We start from the raw sequence: 7,937 nt of genomic DNA on the forward strand, positions 1-7,937 counted from the left end.
TTACTCTCTAGAGTGCAGAGAACAAATATTTCCACTTGCCAAAGTACTGTTCTAAATCATCTTTCTCATTTTGTGGCTGTTTGGGTAGCACATCACAGCTTGTTTCTCTAGACTCATCATTGCTTTCATAGCCTTGATGAGACTTATGATTGTTTAATACACCAGATCTTTGGGTAAACCCAATGGTACTATCTGAGGCTTTCATTAGGGATGTTACAACTAAAAATAGCAGACATGCTCAGAAGGAGTGGTGATCAACTGTATCCCTTGCTACACTGAATAATCCTCTTGTTTTACGTTTTTCTCAAAACGTGTTTTAAATGTGGTGGTTTGTTACAGCATTTTACTCTAATGGAACATTCATAGCCTTTGTCTCTCCTTTTGTCATGCTTAAATTTAAAGGAGCAACAGAAGCATTGAGCAGCAGCAAGACCTGAGTTAAGAATGCCATCCTCTACAAAGAAAAATCACAGATTAAGTTGCTTCCAGGGAGAACTATTTACTATTCAGCCTTCAAATAAAAAAAGACAATGGATAGTATTCCTTAGCAACCCTGAGAAAAACCTTGATTTATACCAAGAAATAAGCAGTTAAGTTTTATTAGATACAATCACGTAACTCCTCAAATCAGAGGTAATTCAAAGCTGCTAAGGCACAGAATAGTGTATTTGAGCCCTCCTTAAAGCTCTGTGGTTCTATTTAGGCATCTTTGCAAAATGAGCTGTGTCAAAACTTGTAAAATGTGAAATTCACCCAAGGTGACAGCAGTCCTCTGCAGCAATCCGGCTCTTGGGAATTTGCTGGGCACTTTCCCTTTCTCCTCTTCTCCCCAGGCACTTGCAGGAGTTACTCTGCTGCAGAGGTGAGCAAACCCAGAGTTTGGGCCATTTAAGAGTAGGACTGCACATGCCTGAAAGAGACAGGGACTTTGAGGTCTCATCCACTCCTCAGTTGCTCTATCACAGCCTTGCTCTCTACCCTGAGAATATCAGAGGTTTAGGGACCAATACCACTGTTTCCTCCCAAACCAGCTCACCTTTCAGCACAGCAGGACTGAAAATTTATGCACAGAAAATCACCAGGTCTGACCCTTTCTCCTGCAAACTTATTTCTGCTCTCAGGATATTCTTCATAGTAGAAAGAAATGGCATTATTATTATCCTTATACATTTGTTTTGGTTTTCTCTTGACATTTCAAAGTTGGGTAATTGGGTCTGCAGAAGGTACCATGGGAGCTAGTGGAATAGCCCTGTGAATGTATTTTGGTTATCTGTGATCATTGTGAAATTGCTTTCTATCAGCACCTGCAATACAACACGTAGGATGGATAGAATGGAACAAATTAATTGGATTTTATTTTTATATTAAACAGGAAATGCTTGTGAGTGGAATCGCAGAGAAAAATGTCAAAGTTTAATTGCTTTCTGCATTTTTGCACACACACACACCCCTACACAGAAACAGCTGGCACAGATTTCCTTCGTATCTTCAGGGTTCCAGTGCTCTTCCTATGCTCTTCCCATTTCTGGAAACCTTGGCTGGTGGCCTGCAGTCTTCCAACACCCCCAGCACAGCAAGCTCTCACACCAGCATTGCAGGCAGATGAATAAATGCCCTGTTACCTTCTGGACACCCAAGAGCAAGGCTTTACATGACTAAGCCAGAAGTTTATTTATAGGCGTAACTAAACCCAGAGGAATGGTTTCCTTGTGTGTGTGGCAGTCACCATAATATTTCTCTTTATCAAAATATAGATATATGTAAAAGCAAATGTAGTTTTTAAAAAAACAAAGTAGATTGCATTTTTATACACTCTTTAAAACCAGAAATGAAGAGAGTTTGAACAGTTCCCATCCTTGCTCTTACCTTGCTCACATAAGCCAACAAGCTTCCAGACCAAGGAGCTCTATATAGCCCTGACTGTGTCTGGAAAAACTGCTTTTCATATTGACCCTGTCCTCAATTAACATATGAAACCATCTTGGGTAGCGAAAGACTTTCCATACCAATGACCCAAGTGGTTTTATGAGTGTTTAGCAGGCACCAGCCTTCCAATTCTAATGTAGGACTGTTTGCTTCCAGTACTGACTTAAGCTGTTCCCTGAATGCCTGTTTATTAGAGGATGTGAGAATGATGGGACATACAGACATCTGTGTTAACCTCACTGTGTTCCTATCTGAGGCTGCCTTAATTAAATTTGGGAGCCTGATAATTTCTCCATGGACCAGTTTGCAGCACAGACAGCAAGTTCTCTGCTGAGATAATGAAACTGTTATAATCTGTAGGATACATTTTCCTCGGCAGTATATTTTATACTCAGGGTTATAAAAAAAGCAGAAAAGGCTTGAGTTTTTACCATTTTTCAGTCTAGATGGTAACCAGCATTTTTTCAGCTCCCTGGGAATTCCCTCCATGCCATTGACAACATGGTGAATCATGGTGCTCTGCCACATCTCCGATGCTCGAACATGTTGAAGTTCACAGTAATTTGTAACAGATTGCACTGTAGAGCCCTCTAAAAGTCAACATGATATATTTGTTATCAGTAGCTGGTGCTTTTGTTTTTCTCAGTGAGAACAATGAGCAGACAGCAATCCTGCTGCGCTGAGATGGGGCTGGAGAATAACATGCCTCAGCCTCCATCCTCATAGCCCAGTTTGAAGAGCAGGCTAATGCTGTTCTCAGCATTCATCTGATATTTGCTGGGAGGTGCTAAGGGACGTATTATCTTTATTTATTGAGGCCCTCATCATGACTTGGATCACTCCTTAACAAGGTCACCATAATCACATTGCAATCAGGCTGCCCTTTCCCTTCTCAGTCCTGTAATTAGTGTTTGCCCTTGTAACTGGAAGATTAACCACATGACCTATTATTAACCTCTCTTCACCTATTATGGTCTTAGGTGTTTCTTTTTAATGCAGACACTGTTGAAACAAGGGCTGTTTTAATTACATTCTATTAACATGGGACAGATTTTCAAACATGTGAGGAATGTGCTGCTTATAGATGTAATGATAACTACAAGTATCAGAAAGTGTAACTGTTGCATAATTAGAGAGTAACTCCAGTGCACAACACACGGTTCTCACTTGGTACTCACTAAAATCGAAGTGGCTCCACAGTACAAATTGGTATACATAGGCAAATACATTCTCTGCCCCATGGAGTCCTATTCCAGGGCAGTCCAGTCCTGATGCTTATAGTCAAGTGCCAGATTTGAGACCCCTGTATACTCATCCTGGGTGGTTGTGTGCCCCTCTGTTGGGACACCTTCACACATTGCCCCAGTGCTTGTTCTGCACCTTCACCTAGGCCTGGAGTTGTTCAGAGACCACCTGGTCTGTCCAAGGGCAAGATGCAAAGGTAACAAAATGCAAGAAGGATACTGGTATCTGCAACTGTATTAGAGTTGTGAAAATTATTACAGTTATTACAATCTATTAATGGCTCTGAATTCACAGCCTCCTGAGATTACTTATCCTGTGAATCGAATTGAACAAAGGCTGAGTAACTATTTCAAACAGAGCACTAGTGACCAATGGACTGCATCATTATTTTGGGACTAAGGGTTCTGAGCCAGCAGGACTTCCGTACGGCTGTGGGTAGTCCCTTGATTTCAGGGTTAAAGAGGTTAAAAGAGAAGTGACTTTATAAATGCTTTTGAGGCTACAGTCCTCCTCAAAACAATACTTGATGTTTACTCACAGTTAAAACAATCAAAGTGAGTTATATAAATGTTATTCTGAATTATTAAGCCAGTTTGGATGGTTCTTTGGGAATGTGTTCTCATACCTTTCTGGAAGCTGCTGAAATGTCAGTTAACCTCTCCAGTGTTACGGCCATGCCCTGCAACACTGCAGGGATGTGCATATGTAAACACACACCTTTCCTGGTGCCTATACTGTGCATCAGATCTCCTAATGCCTGGTCATCAGGTCAGAACAGTGCTTCTCCTCAGAAGCATCCCATACTCCTAGTTTTACTGAAGTGGATAGAAAAGAAGTGTGTGGATATGGAGTATACCTGGTTGAATATGGAGTCCACACTAACTTCTGGGGAGTGTAGAAGGAAGCTGGTAGCAGCACCTAATAGCTTGTTACCAGCTTCTGTTGGTTGACACACAGTATTGTACCAAATATTTCCTCCTCTTGGATTAACAGCCATCTGATGCTTTATTTTTCCTTTTCATTCATGGTGCCGCAATTAGACTGTACATAGGACACAAGATGTCTTGCCAATGATTATGTCCAAACTGACTGACTGAAAACTTCTGGCTGGTGAGGATGCCCTGTCTGCATCTGTGCCTGCTCCCACCAGGGCCTCACCTGGACACCCATTTGCCTCGCAGTTTGGATGCAGACTGTGAAAAATCTGGGAGCAAACACTCCTGACCACTACTCTGCACTAGTCCTGGAAGTCAAGAAGGATGCACGATTTCACTCTGTAAAATCAATCAGGCACAGCGGAGCTACTGGAGTTTCTTACTGTGCCTCTAGTTCAGCGGCGAAGTGACTCATATATGTGTATCGGGTTCCATTTGCTGTTTTTGTGTTTACCCTGTGCCTATCTACTGATCCATCCTAAGCCAGCCAAGGACTCGATTTAACACCTACCCAACTCAGAGAGAGTCTTTCCCTTTGGACTGGGGCCCAAGAGCACAGATGTTCAGGCTCATCCTCCATGAACTCCCTGCAAGCCACAAAGGATCAGATGGCAAAGTCTCTCTCCACGTGACAGGACTGTTCACTGAAGTCATGGCCCCAGTACAGCCAACAGACATGGGGAACATGTGCAGAGGTAGAGGTGTCACAGAGCTGCAGGCACCACCACTCTGTACTCAAATCTTGCTGCCATGAAGGGAAGCCCTGGATCTCCAGAGCTGTAATTTAACAACCACCAACACCCAAGGGCTCCCAGTGCTGCCAGTGGTCTTGGACTTTGACACACAGGATATAATTATGGGGGTAGCTGCAGCAGACATATCAATGGAGGTTGAATTTGGGAATATCCTCCCCCAAAAAAGCAAAATGAAAAACGACACTGACCAGCTTGGTGGGATGCCATCTTTTCACCTCTGTTAACACAAAGCAACAAAATAAAGAGGTATTTTAATCTAACAGCTTCATAGGAACTAAAAATCCCTAAATGACTTTGCATTTGTTGTCAAAATTATCCCTATAAACTGATCTCATAAATCCAGGACTCTAAGAAAATACCTATAACACTTTATGTTTCACCTCTATTACAATTTTCTATAATCACAAGAGAAAAAATATAAAGATGTCTAAAACTCACCAACAAGTGGAAACAAGGATTTTTATGATTTATAGTGTAATCTCCCTTCCTCAGCTTTTTGGGATATCAGAAGTGATAGTTTAATCACACATCTATCTATGTCAAGAAATAAAGGAAAGACACATGTTATACAAAGGGAAATTAAATGCAAGCAGCAACTCTGTGTGGTCTGGTGATTGGAAGAAAATCATCCATGTTTGCAGATAATTGAAATTTACTTACCATAGGATGCTTCTAAAAATATTTCATTTTCTACTTAATTTGGCTGCAGTGAGTCTGAAATGTACTAATTGAGTCTCATTTTTCATCTGCACGCAAGTCTGTGAATGTTGTCACTTTCCAATCTACAAGGCCAAGGAAATACCTTCCAAGGGGATCTGACAGTGTAGCTGAGACATCTTTATGGTTATAATTTTGCTGCTTCTGTTTCAGGCCAGTTAAGTGTTGTGTCAGGATACAGGCATTCTTTTAGGCTGTTGTGAAATACAGATCATAAACTGAGAAATTACTAGTTTCTCCAGTCCTCTATTTCCCAGTTTGTTGCTACAAAAGGGGTATTGCTGGAGAAAATACCTTGAGTTCCCATGGTCCGACCAAACCCAGAAAGGTCGTTATAACCACTGAGGCTTAAGAGTAATTTTTTGGGCTGTTTTACTTTAGGAAAGGATATTATCACTGCAAAGGTTGTCTTATGTTTACCCTTTGCAGCTGCTACACCCAGGGTCTGGGAGATCATTTCATTTTCCAGTTAGAAAGCAAAGAAGAAGTCAAATGTTGTATATCTAGCTCATTGCACACTGTGAGCTGCCATCAGTGTGTCATAATGAATGTGAGCATATTGAGGCCACTGGTCCCTAGCAAGAAATTCCTGGCCGTCCAAAAGTACTCTAAATACAGGGTTCTTTTAATCTAGCTGTTGTCTCATTGATGTATTTGTTTTCACTCATTGCTCCTAAATATTTCCTGTATTACAATATCGTAGGCACTAGCCTATAGGTGATTTTAACACATTGCTTGCAAAGAAAAGACAACATCCTTAGTAACAGTAAAGCTGGGCTGTAATAAGTTGTGATTAGCACCATTTGATTCTAACCATTTTTTTTCCTTGAGCTGTCAAATAAAGACAATAATCCTTTGATGTATGGCGATACCAGGATTCTGTGTCAATCTGCAGCACCAATAACTACTCATGTCCTGTGACATTCAAGTTAAGCTGCCATTCACCTAGATTGGCATTGTTTCAGGTATAAGTCACCCAATAGCATACCTTTTCACTGTAAAGTGATGTGGTGACCAACCCTCCCATATAGCTGCTTACTGTCAAGCAGCCTAAAGCATTTGACAAGAGCTGTATGTGACAAAAAGACAATACGGAGACGCCTGTATGCTTCTTGTCAGTGCACTTCCTAATGCCTTGCTTGATGTCAAGGAGAAAAGATATATATTACTTTGTTTGCAACCTCAAAAGCATGCAGGAATGACACTTCCACCAACAAAAGCAAACTTACTGGGTTTTCTTTGGCAATATTCCGGTTTAAGTCTGGTGGGCATGGGGTGGGGAGGGAAGACATCCCTTGACTTTTTTCTCCATATGAAGATTTATTCTCAGAACACAGTCTACCTTGGGACTATCAACTCACTCACAAGCCATTTCTTGATTCAGATATACCAAACCATTTCCTAGACGTACTTGGAAATGTTTGGCTCCTATTTAAGCCAAGCAGATTTTGCTCAAAGTGTCCTTTTTCCCCCCATCTAGGCACAGTTCTTGGCTTTGACATGTTTGGTTAACATCTCCAGGACTGTCATGTGCAGGTGTAGAGCTCCCAGACAGCTTCACTGCCTGCAGCGTGTTTCACCCATCACCAATGATCCTGTTCTTTCTGGGAAAATTTGGACCTGCTAGACATTTGATGTGCAATCGGTTTGGGTATGGAGAGAGTGATCCATCCTAGGAGTGCTACATTCACTGTTATACATACATTTGGGCTTAGGAAATCCATGACAAATATGGCCCCGTTAGGAAATGTGGTGCTATGCATTCAGGCCTCATAGTGCAGAGACTGGTAACTTTTGATATGTGAAGTGTAACTAATGGTTCCAAAATTATGAAGGGAAGGCAATGTATTTTATGCCACTTAGTCCTCCTCCACACCTGAATTTATAAGGAATCTGAGACACAGCATTTAAGACTTTATAGAAGTGGGATCAGTCTTAAAGGAGTAGAGACTGCAAAGGTCTTAACAGATATTAAAACTACTTCAGTAATAAGAAAAAGCAAATGAAAAAAACAAGTTCTAGGAAAAGGGGAAGACAAATAGAATATGAAGAGGATGCAAGAGAAACTGGAGGGAGAAAGAACAAAACCTGAAAAAAATAATTGCTAATAACCTTCCTCCCTCGCAACACACTCTCCCAGGATATATGAGATATAAACAAAGCTCACAGAGGCCAATGTAACATCTGCATTGCTCTCAGTCATTCTGTTGTGTCCTCTGATGTAAGGGACCTGTTCATCACTAGTGAAGGAAACCATTTAACTATCTGATAATCTCCCATCTTGTGTCCAGACTGACTTCAGAAAATTTGAAAGCATTGGCCAGAAGTCCATGGAACTGCATGCTTACTCGACCATGTC

The 7,937-nt window shown here is 41.3% G+C and overlaps 1 long non-coding RNA gene across 1 annotated transcript in view; it reads left to right on the forward strand.

The window, feature by feature from the left end:
• The window catches only part of LOC121091648, a 47,989-nt gene extending 41,608 nt beyond the window's left edge, over positions 1-6,381 (forward strand). The window contains exon 3 of the long non-coding RNA XR_005828990.1: positions 4,212-6,381. This is a non-coding gene — a long non-coding RNA (uncharacterized LOC121091648). The remainder of the gene's footprint in view (positions 1-4,211) is intronic.
• Positions 6,382-7,937: the final 1,556 nt, after the last annotated feature.

The sequence above is a fragment of the Falco naumanni genome, chromosome 7 (assembly GCF_017639655.2).
Source record: "Falco naumanni isolate bFalNau1 chromosome 7, bFalNau1.pat, whole genome shotgun sequence".
Classification (NCBI taxonomy): domain Eukaryota; kingdom Metazoa; phylum Chordata; class Aves; order Falconiformes; family Falconidae; genus Falco; species Falco naumanni.